This window comes from Pteronotus mesoamericanus, unplaced genomic scaffold, assembly GCF_021234165.1.
Source record: "Pteronotus mesoamericanus isolate MK-2021 breed Mesoamerican mustached bat unplaced genomic scaffold, CSHL_Meso_final scaffold_174, whole genome shotgun sequence".
In the NCBI taxonomy this organism is placed as follows: Eukaryota; Metazoa; Chordata; class Mammalia; order Chiroptera; family Mormoopidae; genus Pteronotus; species Pteronotus mesoamericanus.
This window is the reverse complement of record NW_026555309.1, coordinates 28286815-28313909: the sequence shown is the minus strand read 5'-3', so window position 1 is coordinate 28313909 and position 27095 is coordinate 28286815. Positions and strand designations below refer to the sequence as shown.

The following is a 27095-nucleotide window of genomic DNA, read 5'->3' as shown; positions in this document are numbered from 1 at the left end:
ATATTGATACCACCCATCCCAGTGTTGGTAGTGATAGATTGATGATTAATTATGTGTGTATAACAAAATTTTTTTCTAGTTCCATTTATAAGAGATGGATGCAAGCATTGTGAAATCATGAATAACTTTGACACATGATGAACCTTGATTAAAGTTAGAAATAATAGATATATATACACAGCATACATGTTAGAAATGCTAATTTGGAATTCTGACTGAAGATATATGTAAATGTTGGTAAATTCCACTAAAACCCATGCTTTAAAAGATGAAAATGTAAAAGAGCTCATCAGAATATTAGGTTGCTTGAATTTATTATTTCTATTGTGGTAAAAAGTATTATTCTCTAGCTTATCAATTAAACAATGGCTATACAAAATTCTCTTACTTGCATAATCATAATTTTCAATCAGAGTTTCCTTTTTCAAACATTGCCTTGCCATGCCTTTGTATCCCAACACATGGGAATGATGCATGATGTTTCAGGGAGACAGTACACATGCATTCTGTGTATTTAACTTGTGACTAAATTTGGTACTGTATTAATTTGAATAGTTCAGAAAAACCTATATAAATGTCAGTTTTAAAAAAATAAAAAAGTTAGTCTGATTATAATGTAAAATATACTTATCCTTCATTTAAAATCCATACCTGTCCTCAGTAAATGAAACGATGTTACAGAATTTAAAAAATGGTCAGCTTATGTTGAAAGTATATACATCCTGATTTCTCTTTTTTATCTTATTTTTCCCCCTCTAAATGGATAATTGAAACTGGCATTCTTATATTCCTCTTGGTTTTATTATTTTCTTTGCCCTATGAAGGTTACCTGTCAGAAAACCTGGAGTCATTCAAACCTTAGAAACTGTATTAATCATTAATGGCAGTGCTTCAACAGAGAACAGTTATTAAAGCTCATGAACAGGTTGGAGCAGCAGGAGAGTGTTCTCTTGATATTTACAAAGCTCTTCACTCCGCTGCATTTCAAGAACTAGAAGTACATTGTAAAACAGCACAAAAAAATCAACATTATTTTTGTTTTCTTTCTGTCACTTTTCAACAAGACTAACTCAGAAAAATATTTCCTAAGATTCTGCTTATGTGCCAACTACAGAATGAGTTGTTGAATATAGGAGGAACAGCCAGACATTATCTCTCTAAGAAAGATCATAATATAGCGACAGAGAAATATGTACCCAACTATTCATACACAAGTATTTGCAAAAATGAGGTACTTGAAACTAGCCCAGGAGAGTCTTAGCGAATGATGCTCTTATTGTCCCTTCCTTCAGCCTGCTCATTCCAATCTAACCTCCACATGCTAATGGGGATCTCTCTACAGCAAGGAGGTAATCATATTACAACTTTACTCTGTTTCCATAACTTTTCATTGTATAGAGCTAGAATCTTTAAGTGCCGTAGATCTTATCTTTCTGCTTTCTTCACGTTTTTGTCTTCCTCCCTACAATTGATTTTTTATCAAATTATTCAGAGTTCTCTGAACCCTGCAAGATGTTTCACACTTCTCCCCTGACCATTCAGTAAATTCTACCTGAATCCCTAGTCTAATTTTAATTTAACACCACATTACTCATTCTTCAAGAAAAAGTTCAAATATGTTTTCTCCTCTGGAGTTTTCCATACTTCCACCTATTACAAAAGAACACTTCTGTTTGATAAAACGTTCCCTTATATATGAGGTGAGACCTAAAAATGGAATTTATTCATTAAAAAATTGTGTATTTATTCTTACATGTTTAAATTTCAATCACCTTTAAAGTACTCTCAATTTGATGCAAAACACCTATTGAGACCTTTTTTGTACTGCTCAATAGTTTTTGAACTTGTCGATCTTAATGAATTTTAGCACTTCTGCCTTTTTTGTTGTTTGTTTGTTTATTTATTTGTTTGTTTTACCTCTTCCACATCTGCAAAACATTCCCCTTTGAGGACTCTGTTCATCCAGGGAAACAAACAACAACAACAATAACAACAAAGTTGCTAGGGGTGAGATCGAGTGAATAGGGAAGGTTGGGCATAAGGGTCATGTTGGTTTTGGCCAAAAACTGCTGAACACTCAGGGTGGTGTTGGTAGGTGCACTTCTAAATCACCCCTCATGAAATGGGCAAAAGTGTTGAAAGAGTGTTCAAGAAAAATTCACTGAAGCCAAACAAAATCTCTTACAACAATGCCAGCTGGTACACTGATACAGATGTGTTCCTAGAACACTCACCCACCCTCCAGAATATAATACTGTTTTATTGCGTTCTCCCTCCTATACTATTTACCAAATAACTAGATGGTAAAATGTCCTATTCATCTTTAATTTTTTCAATAGAAACTCCCTGTTTTGTCATTGTTGGTGAGTCATGACTATACAATAGAGCTGACCAAATGATTTAACCTATGTAATATAGGGTAAAATATGTTCTCAAAAGTGTGTTTACCATGAATTTTTTCTACAGTGAAAACCTTACTTTCACATTATCCATAATTTAAAAACTGAGCTCAAAGTTAAAGCAGGGTTCATTTGAGAAGTTTCAAATTTTGATGTGCAGATAGCTTCAGCAACTCTGCCTACTAAAAATAATTTTCATAATTATCATGCTCTCTGTTAAGTAGTGTGTTGGTTCTAAATGGAACACCTGCTAAAATAGCTTTTCAGTTCTGATCTAAAGATAACTTCTTTTTTTGTCACCTGTAGATTTTATATGACATAGCATTAAAAGAAGCTCTCCTATAAATTAAACATTTTTCTGTATATTCTTTTTAAATTAAAAAAATAAACGTAGTGACTAAATTATGTAATTTAGATTTTGTTTTTTATAGTATAGTCTCAAGGTTTTATTTATTTATTTTTATTGAGAAGAGAAGGGAGGGAAAGAGAGAGGGAGAGAAACATCGATGTGAGAGAGATATATCGATCGGTTGGTTGCCTCTTGTACATGCCCTGACTGGGTCCTGAACCTGCAACCCATGCAGGTGCCCTGACTGGGAGTTGAACCCACCATCTTTTGCATTACAGGATAATGCCTAACCAACTTAGCCACACCAGCCAGGGCATTTTTTTTCCAATGCATTTTAAATCTTAGATAGTGTTTTGCAAATTGCCTAAGAGAGTGTTTTTTGGGTTTTTTTTGTAATTAAATCCATCGGGGCAGCATTGGTTAATAAAATCACATAGGCTTCAAATGTACAATTCTATAGATATATCACCGTATATTGCACTGTGCGCCCACCATCAAAGTCAAATCTTCTGTCACCATATATTTGACTTTCTTTTTGCTTTACTAATTCTCTAACCCCATTCCCTCTGACATCCACCTAGTAACATACAGAGTTATTAAATATTATTGACTATATTCTCTATGCCGTACTTTATATCCCTATGACTATATTGTAATTGCCAGTTTGTACTTCTTTATCCCTTCACCCTTTTTAACCCAGCCCTATAGTTTCTTTTTACGCTAGTTTCATAAAAGTTGGGTTTTAGGATTATTAGAGTTTCAAAGAATAACAAAGGAAGTGGTTCAATACTCTGGAAGAGTTTGAATAGCATAAGAGTTACATGTCTTTGAGATAGACCCTAACTATAAAACCGTTTGGTGATTTTTACTTAAATATAAATACTTAGCAAATTTTATTTTTTTCCACAATGGCTATCAGTCTCTTCAAAACTCTTCTTGAATTGATGTTGGTCATTTATATTTTGTTACAAAATTCCCTAGGATATAGTAATAATTTTCAAATATATTGACGTGTATATATTTGGTTTTATAAAAATTACTTTCTTGAAAAATTAATAAAGATTTATTTCCAGGTGCCTTATTTATATTATTAATTTCAGGACTAAGTTTTTCCCTATCTCTTTGTCTGCATCTGCTTTTTTTGCTGACTCAGAAATCATTCACCTTCTTTGAGTAACTACTCTCAGCTTTGATGAACCTTATCTCTTCTAATTCTATATGCCTTTGTAGGTTTTAGTTGAACAAATCAAAATTCCCTTGATACGGTTATCATTCAGGAGGGGCAATTGGTATAGATTCTGGGTGAAAACAAATCTTTTTCCTGAGATTGTAAACTCGAAGGGCCATTTAACTTGGTGTTAAAAAAGGCCAACTTTTGTTTCCTTGTGTCAGAAACTTGCCAACAGAGACAAGGCAGAACCACCAGATGGAAGAATGAGAAACAGTATTATGGACAGAACTGAAACTCCTAAATGCCTACAGGGAACACTATGCCTTGGCTTTCTGATTGTATGAGGTTATAGACTTATTCTTGTTTGAGACATGGAGAATTCAATTTCTGTCACTTATAACTAATTGGACCCTGGTTAACATACTTGTCATCTCTTTGTTGTTTAGTTCTTTCAACACATAAAAAAAGGAATATCTATATTATAGTTTAATGCATTCAGAAACAGATATACTTTTTTATTTTTAATATGGGTTGGCCCTGGATGGGTAGATCAGTTGATTAGAGCATTGTTCCTAAAATGCTAAGGTTGTGAGTTTGATCCCCAGTCAGGGCACATACAAGAATCAACCAGTGAATGTATAACAATATAAGTGTAACAGCAAATCAATGTTTCTCTCTCCTGTTCCTCCCTCCCTCCCTCCATTCCTCCCTCTCTCTGTGTCTCTCTCTCACTCTGTAAAAATCAATAAATTAAAAAAATAATAAAATAAAATATATCAGCATGAAAAAACACTTGATATAGGTCCAGGGGAGAATGCATATTCATAGGAAGGGTTACATTTGAGTAAGTAATATTTAATAATTTCTTAGCTTTTTCTCAGGAAACAAAATGAAAATATTGAGTTCTATAATTACCTTCTACTATCAGTATAAATCCTAGTAGACAAAATTCTTTATTAATCTTAGCACCTGTCCTAGTTTGTTTTGTCCTCAAACTGTATCATGAGATTGATTGAAATGTTTTGAAAGTAACATCAATTCCTTTGCTCTTTCATGATTAATTATGACATTGACACATGATCTTGCTTAGTTATCATTGAAATCATTTTGTGGGGATAATGGAAAAAAATTTGTGGAAAATGTTTTTGATTCATTATTCTGCCTTAAGATTTCTGTTATGAATAGTTCAGAAATAGACCCGCATATAGATGACCAGTTGATTTTTAACAAAGATTCTAAAAAGTTCAGTGGGAAGAGGATGTCTTTTTTTTAAATAAATAGTACTGAAATGACTGTATAGCCAAATGCCCCCCCCAAAGAAAACCTCAACCACTCTTATCTTACATAGTATACAAAAATTAATTTGAAATGGATTATGGACCTAAATATAAGAGCTAAAACTGTAGAATTTTTAGAAGAAAATATAGGGAAAAAGCAGTTATCTTGGTTTAGGAAAAGTTTTCTTAGGAGAGCAAAAGCATATTATATGTTATGTTCTAAACGTTGTTCCCCTTGAAAGTATAGAGGTTGAAACTATAACCCCCAATGTGACGGTATTTGGAGAATGGGCTTTAGGGAGGTAATCTGACATAAATGAGGGTGAAACTCCATGGTGGCATTAGTGTCCTTATAAGAAGAGACACAAGAGAGACTGCTCTCTCTCTTAAAATACTTGCACTGAGAAGGGGCCATGTGTGTATACAGAGAGGAGGCAGCGTAAGGGTCTGGAACCCAAATCTTGGACACCCCAGCCTTCTGGGACTGTGAGGGAAAAAAATGTTTATGATGTTTAAATCACTCAATGTATTGCATTTTGTAATGACAGCCCATACCAATTAAGACATTAAAGAGGAAAATGATTGATAAATTTGGCCTTATTAAAATTAAAAGGAGGTCACCAAAAGACATTGTTTAAAAATATAAAAAGGTAAACTACAGACCAGAAGGAATAATTGCAAATATATACATAATAAGAGACTTGCATCCAGAAGATGTAATAAATCTTAAAAGCTCAATAATGAATAAAACAAATAATCAAATTTAAAATGGAGTAAAGATTTGACTGGTTACTTGGAAAATGGAGATATATAAATGGCCTAAAAACATATGGAAAAAATGCTCCGCATCATTGGCATTAAAGCACTACAAATGCAACCACCAGGAGATACTGTTCTTTTGCCCACCAGAATGGTGAAGGTTATAAAGTATTTACTTGGTGAGAAAATGGAGCAACTGGACTTCTCCTGCACTGTTGGTAGGAAGATAAAATAATATAACTACTTATGAAAGGATTTTGATAGTTTCTTAAAGATGTGCCTACTAAAAACACAGACATTTTACTCCTAGACATTTTCACGAAAGAATCGAAAACAAATGTCTACATAAAGACCTGTAAAGAAATATAATAGCATGATTTATCTCACCAAACTGGAAATAATCTAAATGTCCATTTCTTTATGAGTATAGAAATGAAATGGACTATATCCACACAATGGACTACAACTCATCAATAAGAAGAAGAAGAGTATTAACACAAGCAACAACATGGAAGAAAAACAAACTCATTATGCTTGGTAAAAAAAGCCAAGCCAAACTGTATACACTCTACTGGATTGGCCAAAAAGTTTGTTTAGGTTTTTTTTTTTCTCTGTAAAATAAAGGCACATTTTTTTTTCATTTTCACCAATAATTTCATTGATTTGGATATTCTGAGTACATTGGCTGTCTCCCACTATTAGCTTCTAGTGGGTAGAGGCTAGGGATGCTGCTAAACATCTTCCAATGCATACGGCAGCCCCACAGCAAAGAGTTATTTGGCCAAAATGTCAATAGTACCAAGAAACTTTGCAGATCACTTGTGACACATTTGATCAATCATAGCACTTTCTCCATACACTGCACAAATCTTATGATTTTGCATTCCAGTTGCATTTTTACCTTTCTTGAGGTAATAAAGCATAATATGCCAAAAATTATGCATATTTTCTTCCATCTTTAATATTAAAATGACTGCACAAAAATTCACCAAATATGATGTTTCCTTTTTTTTAATGCATGCCAATGTGACAACTGACACAATACAATCTAACAAGCCTGTTTCAAATGAAGTTAAAGACAGCTAAGCACTATTAGAGCCATCACATGGGAAAAAAAAAAAAAAAAAACTACACAAACTTTTTCGCCAACCCAATGCATATGTCTATTTACAGAAAATTCTAGAAAATGCTGACTGCTGACGTGGTTATACCTGCAGAATTTAGGTTTTTCTCCTTTTTTGGTAGGTTAACTCTATTACAAACAAGAGTGTCAATGATATAATAGAGATTATGTTAAAGAAATTTTACTTCTAAGCAACAAATCAAGTGCCAACTATTGCATTTACTTTTTCATTTTCCATTAAAACAGCCATAGTGTGATATGAGTTTGTACAAAGTGAAAATTCAGTATAATAAACCACTTATTTCTTAATCCTGGTAGGGTATGCCTAAGAAAACCTAACTTTGTCTTGTGTGGAACTGATTCTTAATGAAACTAGAAAAATCCTTTTTTGTTCTAGTTATATGAGATTTTTTCATTTTGATCCATTTATATGATTTTTAGGTCTCTATTAGAATATTTTTCCAGAAATCCCCATTTGTAAGACCTCCAAATGAAGCCTTGGTTTATTTATGATTAGAGTCAGTTAAAAAATTAGTCTTCACTATGTTTATATAGTGGAGAAATGATGGTATATGGTAAAAGAGTTAATTGTATGTCTACTTCTTGTCTTTTTAGATATATTTAAATAGGAACTCTGCTTAATATGTCATTGCACCTCCACAGTACTTACTACAATTCATATGGATGGTCCTATAAACATATCAAATTTTCATTTGCAAAATAGCTCATTGAGATTAATACAAAACCAAAATGGCTTTCAGTGTTAAAGAATTACTATATTATTAACAGCTAGTTCTTAAATTTTGAATTTGAAAATTATGCTTTAATAAATTACACTAAATAAAGTGTAATAATGAAGATCTTTCAAGACTTTGAGATTCATGAATTCCCTGAATTTTTACAGGCATATCTTAGTTTTCTAGTGCTTTAATATCAAATTAGTGTGATAAAATTATGCATGTCATAGTTGCGTCATTGATTTTTTAAAAATATTTTACTTATTGATTTTAGAGACAGAGAGGAGAGAGAAAGAAGTATCAATCTGTTGTTCCACTTATTTATGCATTCATTTGTTGATTCTTGTATGTGTCCTGACTGGGGATCAAACCAGCAACCTTGGCATATGAAGACAACACTCCAAAAAAGTTACATGCCCATCCAGGAATATCTTTTTTTTTAACAAATATTTTCTATTTCTCCATATGCTGTCCTTTAACTCAAGTGAATCCAATTTAACAAGATCAGAGTTATCTGTAGAACATGCTTAAATGATTTGATAACCTCTTTAAAAAGAGCTCTGTCAATAATAAAAACAGTGTTTAATTATTTGAAAATAACTGAAGTGTCTAGTTTCTCAGGAACTACATTATTTGTCACATACTAACATAATATTAGCATATTACAGAGATATATTTCAATTTTTATATAATTAGATTGGAGTCTATCTCCATTCCTGTACAGAAGTATATTCTTTTGGGGCATGCCAAGTGCATCACTGATAACTCAATATCTACAGAAATTAAAATTTCTATATCTTTAAAACCAGGAGTGCCTGCATTTCATTTGAATTCTAACATTTTCTTATTAGATTTGATAATTAAATGTTGATATATTTATTGTGTTGTCTAATAATATTATACCCAGTCTTTATTCATTGTAATAAACTGACATACTGTCAGTGGGATGTTCATTGCATAACTTCCAAGATAAATGTCTCCCTCGGAATTTACTCCAGATTTAATACCTCACTACCTGGTTTGGTCTGTTAACAGTAAACCAGTGAGCCCCCGTGAGCTTTCCTATTATTGCATTTTTTGCAATCTCTCTTCTCTTCATATCATTTTCTTGTTTGGTTGAAATCTTGCATTTTATGAAAATAGGTTTCTCTTTCCTAGGAAAAAATACAGTCACATGCATTTTATGTGGAATTTTCAGGACAGGGTTTCATTCTGCCTTTCAGAATAAAGAGGATTTTAAAGCATGACTCATGAAAACTTTTATGTTAGAGTAAGGTTTACTCTATTTGTTCTTGCTTTTAATTAGCTACTAGGATTTTTTTAAAATTTTATTTTACAACGAGTATATAAATTTCCTTCAGAAAGCTACTGCTCCTGAAATATCCCATTTAAATTTGTTTATCTCAGTCTGCTTCTAGAACTAAGCCCTTCATTTCTACACCCTCAAGATGAGAATGAGAAGCAATAGAATATTAAAAGTAATGTCAGGTTTGAAATATTTATTGAGTTTCAACTATGTTCCAAGCATTGTGGAGAGATCAGAGCACAAAGCAAAAAGTAAGAGACTTAGTGACAGATTTCTGTAGAGTGAGACAAAGGCTGACATTTAACAAACAACCAGCGATGTGCTAAGTACTAAGAATGAAAGCCAGGTGCTTTTTGGAGACTCCCACAAAGCACCTAAAGTAGGCTTCAAGGAAAACTCTCCCAAGGAGGTGACTTTGAACTCAGATTGAGCAGGAGTTAATGAAGTTGGAAGCTGGATGCATGATGAGCAGGTGCAAATGACATGTTCCATTTGGGGAACTGGTAGTTTTCCAGGGCATATGATAGGAATGAAGAGAGGGGGCCTAAGGGGATAATCCTAGAAGAGCTGGAGAGATGGAAAAGAGCAGACCATGCTTTGGTTTAGGAACCATGTGTAAATCTGTGATGGTTAAAGGAGTCCATTTTCCCTATGCAAGCAAAAGATCACTTTATCTGCTCCCAGGTAGACAGCTTCCTCAATTCTCTTCTGGGGATAAGAACTAATGTCAAAGAGTGGAATCATAGAACATTGAAGGTGGAAGAGACTTTGAGGTATCAAATCAAAATACTTATTTCTTCCAAAATGAGGAAATTGAGGTCAAGGAAGATTATTTTTCTCACATTCACTATAGATGGTGCCTGAGCCCAAAGTAGAACCATGATGCATTGCTACTGAGAAGGTCACTTTCCACTGCACTGCATTGCGTTTCACTTTGCATTTCTCTGTAGATCCAAGTTATATACAGTTGGTTAGTTGACAAATATACTTTTGCAGTTGTATGAATTGTTTATCAGATCATTTATAATCATCACTCTGATGAGCCTGTTTTTCCCTTAATGCCAGTAATCATTTAATTGTAAATGTTTTATTTTGGTGATTATACATCATATCCATTTAATTGGGGAAGATATTCTAAACAAAAGTGAAGTATCAATACACATAGAAATATCATTGGAAAATAAAATGTTATTCCCTATTTGTTGTAAGCAGAAAGTAAGATGTGAGATATAGGAGGTATTTAGGTTTTCAGAACTTGATTTTTAATGGCAGAGGAGAACAAATTGTTTTTCTTCATTTGAGTAAATAAAATCTCAATTTTATTTTTGCTTATTGCAACTGAGAAAAACATCTGGATAGTTTTATTCTAAAATTTTAGAATAAGGCAAATCTATGTATGAAGAGGTACTTATTTTTATAAATAAATTGTTTTCTAAATGTAGTACTGTATCATTTTTGTGGGCATAGTGGTAATGATAACTACCAACAAACTCAGTAGTTTAACAACAATTATTTATTTTTGCAAGTCTGGATAGGCTCAAGGTGTGATGATCTAGACTGAGTTTGGCTCTGTGCATCATTTATTCCACTGGGACCAGTGGGTTAGACCAGATATGGTATTTTCTTGACAATGGCAACAGTGCATATAATAAAAATTCAACCATACAGACATTTTAAAAGTCCAGCTTGCATTTGTCTGCTGAAATCCATTGGCCAAATCAAATCACATTGGCAAGCCCAGATGTAAGAGACAGGGAAATGGATTCTACTCTCCAAAAAAGGAAGAAAGAGAGTGAATATTTTTTAAAAGTCTAGTTTTGCACAAGCACTAACCCTTACATTAATGAAAAGCATTTTTAAACTAACACTGAAATCAATATTTTAGATAGATAGATAGAAAATAGATTTGTGTGTATATGTATATGTTTATATCTTCTGCCCTCACAGAGAAGACAGTCTAGTACAATTCCATAGGCTGACTGTTGCAGTGGCCTAAACACGACAACATAGAGCTGGGTTAGGGAGGCAACTTCTGAAATGAAAGGAAAGGATGAAGTGGAGATTGGAGTAAAGACTTCCCTCTGAAAAAAGACAGTTTAGTGACAGTAGGTAAAAGAGGCATAATAAAGAAATAAAGAGAAAGATGGAGATATCCATGATAGTCAAAACAGGCATAATATTTTTTGGCAAGAAAATATATTTCCATGCTAGTATGTATATCTTTTGTCATTGTAAATATCATGCATTCTTATAGAAATTTAAATGTTTAACTTTCATAGTATCGTTATTTGATACAGAGTTCCAAAAATAATATAGGAGGGATTGGAACACCTATAAATTTTAATGAGGCTTTATATTGAAAAGAATAAGTATTTTGACAAAACATACCAAATAACTGTTGATCATCAGGGCATTCCAGGATTTAATAGTAATGTGGTCTCATTCAGTGTTAAGAGCATAGGCTCTAAGGCAAAAATAACATTGTATTCAGTTACATTGCTTGTTCAGAACTGTAAAACTTGGGCAAGTGCCTTAAACTTTTGAAGTCTCCTTCCTTTTTATAAAATGAGAAGAATGATGGTTTTCACCCTACTGGAATGTTGTGAGAAATCTAACAAATAAATAAATAAATAAATGTGTATATATATAAAAATATATATGTGTATATATACATAGAGAAATATATATATACATATATAAATATATATGTATACGTAGAGAAAGATAATATCTATATGAGGAAAATTACAAAACTCTGATGAAAGCTAGGAAAGAAGAACTAAATAAATGAAAATATTCCATGCTCATGGATAGGAAGACTCAATATTGTCAAGATGTTAATTCTTCCCAATTTTTTCTATGTAATTAATGCAAACAATCAAGATTGCAGCAAGTTATTTTGTAGATATCAACCGATTGATTTGGAGGGATTAAGCAAAAAAGAAAAAGAACTCACGGACAGCAGCGGGGTGATGCTGGGCTGGGGGTAGAGGTGGAAGAGGGCATAAGGGGGATAAATGGCAATGGGGGAAATGCTTTTAAAGTATAAATAAAGAAAAATAAATTTCATGTTGGCAGCTAATAAAATGACAAAGTGAAAATTAAAAGAAATCGGGGGGGGGAGGGGGGGGGGGGGAGGGGGAAAGAGAAAAAAAAAAAAAAAAAAAAGTTTGGTGAGAAACAAAAAAGTTTATCTAGAGCAGCAAAAGAATAAGAATAGCCAAGCCAATATTGAAGCAGAATGACAAAGTGAGAGGACTGGCACTGCCTGAGTTCAAGACTTACTGTAAAGCTACAACAGTCTTCACTGTCTGCCATTGGTGAACATGACGAATAGATCAACAGCACCTAATGGAGAGACAAGAACCAGACCCACATAAATCTAATCAACTAAACCATGCAAAGAAGCACAGGCAACACAATGGAGCAAAGATAATCTTTTTAACAAATGACTCTGGAACAACTGAACATCCACATGCATAAAATAAATTAAGACACAGGCCTTATGCCCTTCACAAAGATTAACTCAACAGGTACTAAATGTACAATGCAGAACTATACAACTAAAATCACTGATCAAATGTATAATGTGGATCTATACTACTCCTCCTAGAAGATAATATAGGAAAAACCCTTGAATGACTTTGAGTATGGTAATAGCTTTTTAGATATTACACCAACGGCACGATCCATGAAAGAAAAAATCAATAAGCTAGACTTCATTAAAATTAAAATCTTCTGCTTTGCAAAAGACAATATAAAGAGAATGAACAGACAAGCTACAGAATGGTATAAAATATTTGCAAAAGATGTATCTGATAATGGACAGTTATTCAAAATATAGAAAGAATTCTTAAAGTTCAATAAGTAAATGAACAAATTAAATTAAAAAAATGGGTAAAAGACATGAACAGACACCTCACCAGAAGATTATGTGTGTGTATAAAACAAATAAACATATGAAAAGATGTTTAACATCATAAGCCATTAATGAGCTGCAAATTAAAACAATGAGATACTCCTACACACCTGTTGCAGTGTCTGGAATCCAAAACAGGGACAGCACCAAATGCTGATGAGTATGTGAGGCAATAGGAATGCACTAATTTATTACTGATGGGAATGGAAAAGGTAAGGGTCACTTGGGAAGACAGCTGGAAGTTTTTTACAGGACTAATTATATTCTAACTGTATGACCCAGCAATCACACTCCTTATTATTTACCCAAATAATTGAAAACATATAGACACACAAATCCTGCACATACATATTTACAGTGACGTTATTCTTAATTAGCAAAACTTGCAGCAACCAAGATGTTATCCAGTAGTCGAAGAGAGAAGTAAACTGTGGTCCGACCATATAATGGAATATTATTTAGTGCTAAAAAGAAATGAGCTATCAAAACATGACAACACATGGAAAAAACTTACATGCGTGTTACTAAGTGAATGAAGATAATGTGCAAAAGCTACGTAATATGTTCCAACTATATGGCATCCTGGGAAAGGCAAAGTGATGAAGACAGGATAATGATCACTGGTTGCCAGGAGTTAGGGAGGGAGGAGGGATTGTTAGGCAAAGCAAGAGGATTTTTTAGGGCAGTAAATCTGTTCTGTTCACTACAGTGGTGAATACATGTCATCATGCAGTTGTCAACACCCATGGAACACCCAACAGCAACAGTAAACCCTAATGTAAACTAAAGACTTTGGGAGATGATATGTCAATGTAGATTTGTTGAATGTAACAAATGCAGGATGTCAATAGTGAGGGAGACTGTGTGTGTGTGTGTATGTGTGTGTGTATGTGTATGTGTGTGTGTGTGTGTGAAAGGAGCATATGAGGACTCTATTTTCTACTAAGTTTTACTATCAATCTAAAATTTATCTTAAATAAGCATATTAATTTAAAAAATAAAATTTACAAAACAAAACTTAATAGTACTCCTAAAGGTATTCAGACATATTTGTAAAATGATAGTATTTTATATTAATAGAAGTATAATATTTGATAGCTTCAGGTTATTGCTCACGTTGATCTTTGAACAATTTTCTGGTTTAGTCTACTACTCAGTTTCCACAGCATATTTCCATGCTAGGAAAAAAGAAAAAGGAAAATGACAACTCTGGTAGGGCATCGGTAGGCAGTGTATCCGGGCCAGTACCCTCAACTCTCACTCATATCGATTGCGGCTTTCACTGAATTTCAGACTACATTACATTTATTTCAGTGAAGTAACTTTGATTCAAATTATCTTGCAAAACCACTCAAAATAATAATAATGCTATTTTCTGCTTGATATATCCCTGGTAGTAATAAGGAGATAAAAACATTCTATCACTCTATCTTATTTCAATTGTGAAACTCAGTATGGTGGTCACCGAGTTAGGGCATATTCAAAGCAATTCCTGAGGTAGAAGAAAATCTGCTTTTTTCCTATTACTTTGAAGAACACTAGACACTTAGATTAAAAGATCTTTTTATAAATATCGTGGTTTATGCTTTTTGAAATAACCATATTGTCAATATATGCTGGCAATTTTTATGGTTCATAAACATCATTAACAGCTAATATTTATTAAGCATCCATCTGTATATGAAGCTGTTAGATACATTAAATGGACATTCTAAACTGGATGAAATCACTCATACAAATAATAACAATATAAAACATCACATACAGAGTAAAATAGAATATAAAATAGAGAATTACATTGACCACCAATATCTATTTATATTAGACATAATTATTTTCTGTTCATGGTTTATGTGCTGTGAAATTATGTAGGAAGAGAAATCTCATCTCGCTTCTACTTAAGCAAAGAATCTGACAAAGCCTGAGAATGTTTTCTGAATTTTTACACGTATTTAAAAAGATGTTGTGTGATCATGATATTTACATGTCTTTTGTTTTGTGACACTGCATCTTCAAGTTTTGGTCAGAAAAGATGTATAACCATCTGAAAATCTGGTTCTTTAAGTTTAAAAGCAGCAAATGAAAATGGAAAAATCAAGTACCAATAAATGTGCAAAGGCTACTTATGTACTAAATCGTCAGATCTAAAGCCATAGTTGTGTTCAGGGTCCTTTTATAAAATAAGTTGGAAGAGCAATAACAATGTAAGATGAGATTAATTAATTTACATTCTTATCATCAGTTTTTACCCCAGTGAAACAACTAAAAACCCTCACCCAAGGGTAGATTTCTAAATAGCCAAGATACAGAATTGAAAAACAAAGTTCCCTGAAGGAAATATAATGAAACAATATAATATTCATGGCTTTAAGACTGAAGTATAATGTTTAAAATGTATCTAAACTTTCATTAACATTCAGGAATATATAATAGCTTTTTTGGTCAAGCTCAAACTACTTCATATCGATTGTTCACAATGTGTTTTAAGGCAATTTTCCCATCACCTTTAGATCTGAAGACAGAACAAGTTCCAACAAAATGGAAAATGTCAAGACACTGAAAATAAAACTTGAACAATGAGATATGAAAAGCTAGGTAGAAGATTTGGATACTAACATACTAAAAGAAAAAAAATTATATCTTTTTCAATAATTCAAATTCTTATGACCTAAATCCTAGCTAATTTTGAAGCTTATATTTATACCTAATGGTTTATTTATCTATTTTTTTTTTTGGTTAGGAAATGTACGGAGACAATAAAAAAACTAAAAAATATTAATCATTAAAGGAGAAAAATGTAATGATCATAAAAAAATAGTGCCATTGGGTTAGATCCCTAACTTATTGTATCTAGTGCTTTCTCTTTGACACTGTAAATCAAAAGAGTATGGTCATTGAGTAAACTCAATTGGTGCTGCTGTTATGTCTTCCATATTTTTAAAAATATTTTTTAATTTTTCAGTTACAGTTGATGGACAATATTAAATTAGTTTCAGGTATACACCCAGTGATTAGACATTTATATAAGTTATGAAGTGATCACCCTGATAAATCTAGGTTAAGTAAGAAGGCAATTCAAAAATGGAAATTGGGCTCTGTTACTCTCAAAGAGGAAGCTCACCTCTAAAAATCTACTCTCCCCATCTGTGGCTTACTGTCACAAAGGACAGTATCTAACTGTCAGCAAAGGACAGTATCTAACATTGTTTGCACACCTGTTATACACCAAACATCATGCTAGAAGTTGTAAATATGTTATCTCATGTAATCTTCATGTGTGCAATTTCAGTTTGCCAAGTGCTTGATTTAAATAACCATGTAACTTCAAGACCCCCTTGATTTTGAATTCTCATATATGTATTTTGTTTCCTTCCAACTAGTCTATAGTGAAAAAAATCTACATAAATATTTAAATATATTAATTCATTCACAAAAATATTTAAATAAGATTTAAATATAAAAGAACAACCGGTTTCCATTTAATTTATATAAACATAATTTATAAATTATTCTTCAAGATATAAGTAAAAAGTAAGGAATTGAAAAGAATAAATGCTTCATACAGTGATACCTCATATTATAATTTATATCATTCATTCATGTATTCACACAAATAACATTTATGGACCTACCCTGTGAGGTGCTGTGGGCATGAGCTCTACTTTTAAGCCAACCCCTGCCTTCTCATACAAGAGGTCAACACATACATAAGTAAAATTACATAGTTATGAATGCAATAATAGAAGTCTATACTAATTGCAATGGTAGCACAAAGGAGAGAGAAATTAATTTGACAGGGGACGAAGCTTCAGAGCAGGCTCCAGACAGGAGATGTCAGGTCAGCAATGGTAGAAATGTAAGGGGTGGATCCTGGCAGTTTGTAAAGAATATAGGCAAGATAATAGAATTGTGAAAGACCTGACTCAAAGGAGTCGACTGCAAGTGGTTAATATTTCTGAAGCATAATGGTAAGAAGGAAGGAATGCCAATAGAGGAGCCAGAAATGTGGCGTTAGGATCTAGGGTGTCTTTGAAGGTATTTATGCAATCTATAGTAACCTGTGACTTTATTGGGATAATATTGTTTTGGACTTTTTATAGAAGGGAAATTAAAGGTGAAGAAAGTGAATTAAGGAGCTATTTTAATCATCCAAAAAGGAGATGCATGCAAACCCAAGATATAATGGCAGTTCAGGTTGTTAGAAGACATAATTTGGAGACAAAATTGGCAGTTGCTAGAAACCAAACAGATGCTGTAAGAGTTGTGCTGAATAAAGTACAGGGGACAATCAAAGATTATGCCCAGCTTTTCTGCTTGAGTGACTGGGTGAACAGCTGTTACATTAAGGAAATATAATACTGGGAAGGAAGGTCACATGGGGAAGTAGAAAAATAAAATAGATTTAGGTTTGTGGCATATAATTTCACTGTGAGACATCAAGTTGACTATCAATATGCAACTGAACTCAAATAGATCTGGACTCTTTATTTGGGAATGTAGTTGCATAGCATAGGAGACTCTCAGGGGAAGATTTGAGGAACAAGTAGTTACTACTCGCAGCAACAATGTAGTGTTTATAATTCATGTTAGTATGTGATAGAATAAATTCCACAATTCAGGGATCTGTTACACATCTGAAATAGAAATCTTGGTAGATGCGGTGGTAATTAGGTAACTGGAACCTCAGCAATGTACCCAAGTGTCTCTGGGAAAAATTGTTAGACATAGTATTGTGGGCATACATGGAAAGAAGGCATAAGCAGGAATAGACATAATGTAAGATACCACTCATAAATGTGTAATGATGGATTTGAATGCCAATAAATTTATAGGGACGGGGAAGGGTAGAATAAAGAAAGTGTGGGTTTTCAAATTTGATGGTTTAATTTTTATTTTAATTAGAAAACAAGGTGTGCTCAGAAAAGTTACAATAAGAGAACAAGGGGATGTGGAGGGTATCAAGATGGATGTAATTGCTCTAACCTCACAACACTTTAGGTTCAAAAATAACAAGAAAGACTGTCTTGCTTTCCTGAAAGCTCAAACAAAGTATCTGCCCCAGTATTTTTTTTTTTATTTTCTTGTTTAATTCTCTCTACTTTGGCAGAAAATATAATGATATATTATTATTCTGTCTATGACTTCATCTGCATTTTAATACTAGTTTTAAAATTACAATTGAGTTTCTCACAGTCAGTTCTTGGCCAAAATTTTCCCAATTATGTCTTAGTTAGACAAAGCTTTGCACACAGGTAACAATATTCCATTAGTTCTTCATGTTCAAGATTACTTTGTCTATAGCATCCTTTGCTTGAAGGACAGCTGATTTGAGCATAAATAGCCAGAGAATGCATTCTGTTCCCTTAACTTTCTTGAAAATACCCCTTCACAGTTGCCTTATTTTGCTTGTTGCTTTGCAAAATGATGAGTCTAATTCTCCTGTCTTTGGGGATTATTTCAATTTATTACCTGGAGTCCTTGGAGGATTTTTTTTCTTTTTATTTTAAAAAAAATTAATTAGAATTTGACTCACCATTCTCTGGCACCCAGAAAGTCCTCTCAAGTCTAGACTTGCCACATCTTTTATCTTTGGAAATTTTCTTAGATTATATAAATGTAAATATTAATTTGGTTGTCTTGTTCTCATTTCCTGCTTCAGGGACATTAAATTAACTTATGCAACTTCTCTATCTTCCATTTCAGCTACTTTATGTCTGATCCATTTTAGTTTTTTATCTCATTGTTATGTTCATGGGTTTTTCTTTTCCCTGCTTTTATTTAATGTCCTTTATAAAATATTCATTTTAATCTTTCTCCCTGGGTGTCTTCTGATTTATGTTCACTTCTAGTATGATTTTATTATTTTTGTCTATTTCTTTCCTGAGGTAAATTAACTTTTGTTTCATTATAACCTGTCATATGTCCATATGTAGTTCTACTATTTATGTTTCTGTTTCAAGGAGGTTTTTAATCTTCCTATTTGGTTGTTCAAGTTTATTTAATTTAGTTTGGGAACTTGTATTATAATTTTATTCAACTTCATAGTTGTTTTCAGCTGAAATTTTTTTATCATCAGGAATGTGTTAATTTCCATTTCAGATTTATCACAGTAGTTTTGCATAGATATGGTTGACTTTTCCTATTTCTGTTCATTTCAGGGGCAGCATTCCTAGTTTGAGAATGCTCTCTTCTGTTCTCTTTACAGCTTGTTTTGTTGTTGTGGTTGCTGTTGTTGTTGTTTAATGGGATGATGTTGGTGGGGATAAGAGGAGGGTTGGCAGGCCTTGGTTCTCTCTTGTCTCTTTGAGATACTTGTTTTGTTTCAAATAGCTTTTATTGTATTTCTTCATTACCTTTAGTCCCTTAATACCCTCTTCCCCCTGCAATCACCACACTGTTGTCCATGTCTATGAATCTTTTTTCCTTTTTTGCTCAATCCCTCCACCCCATATTCACCCTTAGCTGTTATCCTGTTCTCTCAGTCTGTCTCCATTTTGCTTGTTAGCTTGATTTGTTCACTAGATTCCACATATGAATGAGATCGTATGGTATTTGTCTTTCTCTGACTGGCTTCTTTCACTTAGCATAATGTTCTCCAGGTCCATCCATACTGTCACAAATGGTAAAATTTTCTTCTTTTTATAGCCAAGTAGTATTCCATTGTGTAAATGTCCCAAAGTTGTTTTATCCACTCATCTACTGATGGACACTTAGGCTACTTCCATAACTTGGTGATTGTAAATAATGCTGCAATGAACATAGGGATGCTTATATTCTTTCAAATTAGTGTTTTGGGTTCCTTCAGATATATTCCCAGTAGTGGGATCGCTGGGTCAAAAGGCAGATCCATTTTTAATATTTTGAAGTATCTTCATTCTGTTTCCCACAGTGGCTGCATTAGTCTGCATTCCTACCAACAGTGCAGAAGGGTTTCCCTTTCACCACATCCTCATCAGCACTTGCTATTTCTTGATGTATTGATGATAGCCATTCTGACAATATAAGATGGTATCTCATTGTGGTTTTTATTCACATTTCTTTGATGGTTAGTGATGGTGAGCATCTTTTCATATATCTATTGACCAACTGTATGCCCTCTCTGGAGAAGTGCCTGTTCAGGTCCTTTGCCCATTTTTTTAATTACTTTTTTTTTTGGTGTTGAGTTTCGTTAAGTTCTTTATAAACTTTTGATATTAACCTCTTATCAGATATGTTGGTGAATATTCTCCCATTCTGTGTGTTATCTTTATTTTATTGATGTCTTCCTTTGTTGGGCAAGAAACTTTTTAGTTTGATATAGTCCCATCTATTTATTTTTTCTTTTGTTCCCTTGTCTGGGGAGTTATATCTGATAAAATATTGCTATGAGCTATATCTGAGATTTTGCTGCCTATGTTTCTTCCAAGACTTTTATGGTTTCCTTTGGGAAAATTGGACAGATATGTGCAGAAAAATGAAACTAGAGCACCTTCTTACATCACCCACAAGAATAAATTCAAAATGGACTAAAGTCTTTGAGATCCTTTATTCTTTTTCTGCTCTTTTCATGATTTTCCATCACTGTCTTATTTCTGATGTGTGCTATCATTTCAATATAAATGTGCATCTGCTTTGTAATTACTGCTGCCACTCCTAGCTCCACACAGTATGAACCCCTTCCATTTCTCCAGTGCTGTGAACTACTGAGTCCCAGTACTGTGTTTAGCATTTTGGCACTTAATATTTGACTTTCTCTTCATGGGGGTGATTCTGCCTGTGCTTTGTTTATTTCATTTTTGTCCTTTTACTCTATTTTTCACAGAGCTTCTTTTTTCTTCCCACAGACCTTCTTAAGCTTACCATCCTATATTCTATTTTCACAGTCATGAAGGTAGCTTTTTCTTGTTACTGATTATAGACAAGTAGTGGTAAAGTTTTCTGAAGCCATAGGTCCTGCATGTTTTTTTTTTCATTCCTGTTTATTTATATAATTTTTTAGGAGCATTAGAGGGGAGATTCTTATCAGGCAACCACCATTTTTCTCCAGACAAAATCACGTAGTCTTGACATTTAGGAATGACAGAGACCTTACAGTTAGTTCATCAGGTTTGTATATCTCAGATCAGCTGCAACCTCTGCAGGATTAGGAGGTAAAGTCTAGCCTATGAATATAGAAGGAAGGAATTTCTATAGGTGCAGATAAGCTAACATAGTGGTGCTAATTTTAAAGAATGTTTTTAATATTCAGTCCTATAGTCATAATGTCTGCTCTCTGTTAGCTTTGCAAACAATTGTTTGGAATTCAATGCTGCTTTAGACCCCGTCCAAAGCTTATTGTGCCCAGTTTTACCATTCCAAAGGTCTGAGGAGTAAGACTTGCAAAGCAGCTCCTCTGGGATGGGAGCCCCGCCCCCATTTTGAAGTTTCTCTTTTGCTATTATTTTTCACAGAAGCATGAATCTAGTGCTTACTTATATTGACTTTAATTTATATTCCATACAATGCTAAAGGGAGTAGTCATTGTTATTAACCTGTTTGTACATGATGGGTTAACTGAGGCATAGGGACACAAGTAACTTGTATGTGGCCACAAAGCTGACAAACATTTCAAGGCCGGATTTCCACCTAGGCCATATGATTTTAGTATCCATGCCCCTAACCATGAATCTATTACTTTCTAAGAATTTGTTGGTCATTTTTTGACCCGACTACATTGATATATAACCCTGTATCTCAGATCACTTTTGTTTAATTTGCTATCCTATTTTATGTTGCTTCACACCACTGTTACACATTTCTGCAACCAAAGTTAACTACTCTCCGTCTGTAAGTAGCCCATCGTCAACTTATTAGAGTAACATTTCTAAGATGTCGTGTTTTGCTGTAAATTCTTACAAACCTAAATTGCTTCTGTACTATCCTTTCCCATCTTTTGTTCATGTACTGATTCATAATCTCAGCTTTTCTAGAAAACTTTTCCTGTGCTTTTTTATCTCACTTATTTTTACTTCAGGAATCCCAGACTTTTCCATAGAAAGTGAATTATCTAAGATAACTCTACCATTTATTGTATATTTCTGTGAGGTAAGGCCTGCTTAATTTTCTGTTACTCCTGCCCTTCTTACTCTTTACAAAAACACTTGAAAACAAAGACATTATTTACATTTTACACTTGTTTTAAAGGTTCACTGTCTTGCCTAAGGTCACAAATCTAGTAAGTGGTTGAGCTGGGATTTAAAGCCCCCAGTTCTAATTCCAGAGTTCTTAACTCTTGCAATTTGCTGTGCCATTAGAAAGACTGATCTCCAAAGTTGGAACACAAGTTCTCTCTCCCTGGAACTGCTCATCCTTTTGCATTAAATCGCCCCTTGACCATTGGAAAGTGGCCAACTATTAAAGGAAATCAGCCTTTCTACTTCTGGGGCCATGAAGAATAGTAGAAGTGCTTTCACAAGGTTTTGCTTTTACTGTTTATTGTCTACTGTATGACAGTTATAGTGTTAATTAAAATGCTGATTTTTAAAAATGGCAGCATAGCTTTCATTAGATTTTCACAGCTATCAGTTGGTGAGACATTTTTATTTATAGTAGCAACTTTTTATAAATAAATGAATGAATGAGTGAGTAAATAAATAAATGTGTAGATATATATTTTCATTATGAAAATATATCATATAACTTACTGAATTTAAGTTCCTGAAAGACACAAAAAGAAAAAAAATAAAGACAAAAGTATAAAAAAGAAAGTGATTTCTGATCCTGGGTGTGGAGAGAGGCCCTCTGTTCTTCTCTGAGTGTTAACATTTCATGTTTTTACAAATTCCAACCAAAAGTAAAATATTGCAAGAACACTGTTCTGAACAATTCAATTGCCATTCATCATCCCAGTGTGCTGTAACTTGGATTAGATCTAATTCAGGTAGGTTAAATTTTTCTTTGTTATGTTGTTTAATGTGTGTGAATTTTTTCTCCCCTTCCTGAGTGGAGGAAACACAGAGAAGAGAACCCTTTACCGAAATAATCACTGATCCTCCAGAAATCTTTTTCTTCCTAGGAAGCTCGGTAAGGGAAGGTCTAAGGAAGAGAGAGCAGTATGGGTTGGGCTAGCTCGCAGGCACAGAAGACACAAAATACTTTAGGAAGGAGCCAGTAGCCATATCATAGGTGTAAGGGCAATAGAGAACTCTAAATACTCCTCTGGTTTCCACCCAGAAATTAATAGCTAATGGAGGTAGGTGAAGCTTGCTATACTTCCTGATGTTCACAATGAGTCTCTAGTAAAATGCATCCAGGAGATCTGACTGATTAGAAATAAACAACAGTAAAGTTAAGGTCTAGACACAAAGCAATCAGCTGGCATAAACTAATAATGAGAAACTAAAATAGAAAATTGGGCGCAGGGAACACTGGGGGGAAAGCAAGCAAATAAGTACTTAGCTATGGTAAGCCCTTTGAAAATGCTTATTGAGTAAAGGGTAGGGAGGAACCATAATGGACACATGCAAAGACATTATACTGGAAAACTCCTAATGTGGAGAGCCAAGGACTTAATCATCTGCACACTGGATGGCAGTGGCTCTTTTTTTTTTTTTCATTGTTCAAGAACAAAGTGTGTTCTGACTCAGGGATTTGATTGATCAAAAAATTCAGTTTTACACATCCAACCACCTAATGATCATATTCACCTTGGTGTCATCCTAAACCCTTCACATTTTTTTCTGACCCCGCATCCACCTGTTCACTGATCCTCTCTCACAGTTATTCTTATACCTCAAATCCATTTCTTCAGTAGTATTCTTTTAGCCAGAACCTCAATACTTCATTTATTTCATGAACATTCAAAACATCTTCCCACCTAATTTGAGCTTTCCTCAAAACAATCTTCTTCATTGCTCAGGGTGAATATCTAAAATATAAATCTTGCCGTGTTACTTCCTACCTTTAGTGGCCACCATTTATCTCTTTAGCAAAATCAAATATCTTTATAAAGGTATTAAAGGCTCTCCACAATTAGTCCTTATGACCCTATCCACCTCTTTTCCTCATTTTTCCCATTACCTGTATTCACTGTATGTACCAACAATCTTTTATTTCTTTTACAAGTCATACTATTTTCTCTCTTCTTGCTCATCTTATATACCAGGTCTGCAATGTCCTTCGCTCACGTGTTATTGAGAATCTTCCTCTCCTATCCTCTTGATCCAACCTTAGTCACTATCTCTCCAGAGTCCGAACCATTCTTTAGCAAAAATTTTTTGCTAACCTCTTTTGTGAAAGTTCCTTAATTTTCAAGCTTACTAATGCAAACAGTAAATAATTTTAAATTGGTTGTTTTGAACATACATATTAAAAAATGTAACAGTATATATCCCCCCCAATTATTAAAAACAATTATTTTGGCTATATTCCACAAATTGTTTTCTCTCCAGTCTTATGCTATTCTTTTATTTACCATTTTTACATACTTTAACAGTGCATGTTTTCAAGAAAACCTTGCCATTGTGCCACGGTATAGAGCAAAGTATTATCTTTAACTCATTTTAATACCTCAAAAAAACTACAATTTATATATATCAAATTCATAGAATACTGTAGTATAGGTTCAGGGGTAAAAGCAGAAGTAGCCAGTACCAGTGTATTTATCACATTTTATCTGTCCAAAGAACAAGTACATATAAAGACTATATTATATTAATTCATTTTAACAATAAAAGATTTCACAAATCCCTTAATTATAACTACTTAGCCATTTGTTCTTTGTAGGAGAAAAAAACAAGTGAAAAGAGACTATATACACTTAGTCTTCAAATTTCCAATTAAGCATAAATATGGTGAATTAGAATTTTAAAGAAATATTTGAAATAGTTTATTTAAGACTGAGGTAAAATTAATTGCTTTAATCAAAGTATAAGCTTATTAAATTTGAGGAAAATAACTTGTTTTGATCCAAAAACTTATTCTTTGGAGTATATTTCTTCTTTGCCTTTTTCTAATTTTGACTTTTTTATTAAGCCTTCAAAGAACTTTACATTGATTTCAAACATGATAAAACATGATAAAAATCATGAACAGGAAATTTTTAAATTTTTACTTTTAAACGAAAATGTTCTCTCTACATTCATTCGAGTCTTTTAAATTTTGTCTAGTAAGCAAATATAACAACAGAAGCCATGGACGCATCTCTAAAAGACATTTTTTCATTAAAATTGTCATTTCTAATTTCAGTTCAACAGCATAGTGTTTGCTGAAAAGTCTCTTGCATCTCTTCTGTTGGAAGAGGTTCTTTTTTAAAGCCAGGTAGACACATAAGATATTATATAGAGCCACTGATAAATTCATTCTGATGACAGAAAAAGCTTTAAATTTTAGGGAAATTCAGTATTTTCAGATGCCTATAAGTTTAAAGGAAAAACACTTACTTGAAATTTTCAAAAATATGGGGCTGCTAGCTAGGGGGAAAAAATGCTAAAGAATTTGTGTTAATGGGAAAATCAGAGAAGCACCTGTGCTTCATAACGCTGTCCAGAGCCAGATGCATATCACTGTGACCATTTGAAAGTCATAAAGCTCCCGCATGAAGCAGGAGTGTTCTGTGTACCCCGACTTTTAGTTCTGTCCATTTGATAGCAAAGCTCAATAAATAATGTAAAAATTAAATATAATAGTGAATATTTTCATTTTTAGCACAGAATAATATATAACAGATAGTTTATTTGTACTAGAAATATAAGTTAATATTATTTTTTATTCAGGATGCATTACTTTAGCACTTGGATCTGAAGATTTTGGATAATAACATATTTTTTAATAAAATAGTCATACTATTAAATTTCAGATAATCTTTGTGTTATTAATGAAATACATTGGGGGATTAAAAAGGGAGAAAAAGGTTACTGTTAATTTTGCTCAACATATTTGATAGAAATTTCCCCTATAATTTATATCACTTACCTTCTTATTCAGCTTCATATCAAATTAACATTCTTACTAGGTTGTACCACAGATCTTTAAGCTCAATGTGTCAAAATCAAATTTATTTTCATTTCACTAAAACTTTATTTTCATATTTCTCCCCTCTAATAATGAGTCCTAACTGTTTTCTCTGTCCCTAGTATAAGTTTGCTTCATTCCAATTCATCTTTATGAAGCACAGATTTGATCATGTAATTTCCTTCTCCATTAATATAAACCAGTCAAAAGCCATCAGACCCATTAACAACAACTAAATAGTTTGATAACTTTGTGTGGATTATAATACATGGAATCAATATAGGAAATTAATTTTATATCATATATAACAAAGTATAAATTTCTTAGTATGGATCCTTTGTAATTTGCCTGTACTTAATTCCAGTGTGTTTACATAGAAAATGGAAACAGTGATCCTAGCAATTTAATTAAATGAGAGTCAGGTAAATAGCTCTACTGAATATTTATTTACTAACTGCAAGTAGGTAAAGGTATTGAGAGTTCACACAATTCACCTCCATAGCTCCCAGCACATCATCATAGTACCATGGATAGAACAGCTGTTGGATAATATGTGTTTGAAATGAACCATCTAGTTCAATATCCTTTATATATGAAAGTAAAAGAATTTGCCTAAAGTAGATAAAAGAACCTGAACTAGAATTCAAGTTTCCTTCAGCACAGTAATATATCTGCTACCTCTTTATCTTAAATAAAAAGATGAATGCAGATCATTTTTGTTAACAACAATTTTACTTAATAAAGTAGTTCTTAGTTTGGAAATAGGTGTACATATTCAAACACACAAGAATACCATCTGGTAGTAACTTAGGCAAAGCAGCTGTTTTAAATGATCTCTATCTACTGTTAAGGGAGTTAAACCAGAAGTTTGGGGTTGGTCATTTTCAGGCACAAGGTCATATTAAAAGTGAATAATTATAAAGAAGCTGTTGTTCACATAGTTCACCTTGTGACTTAAATATCTTTAAGATATTTGCCTGCAGTCAAATAAAGTTTCACTGACAGTACAATAGATTAATTACTATGTGCTTATATGAACATATGCACATGCATGGAACATGATATATTAATACAGTAGCACCCATA

At 33.2% G+C, this 27095-nt stretch overlaps 1 protein-coding gene across 3 annotated transcripts in view; it reads left to right on the top strand.

The window, feature by feature from the left end:
* CSMD3 (CUB and Sushi multiple domains 3) overlaps nucleotides 1-27095 on the top strand; it is a 929671-nt gene that overhangs the window by 491833 nt on the left and 410743 nt on the right. The window lies entirely within an intron of this gene.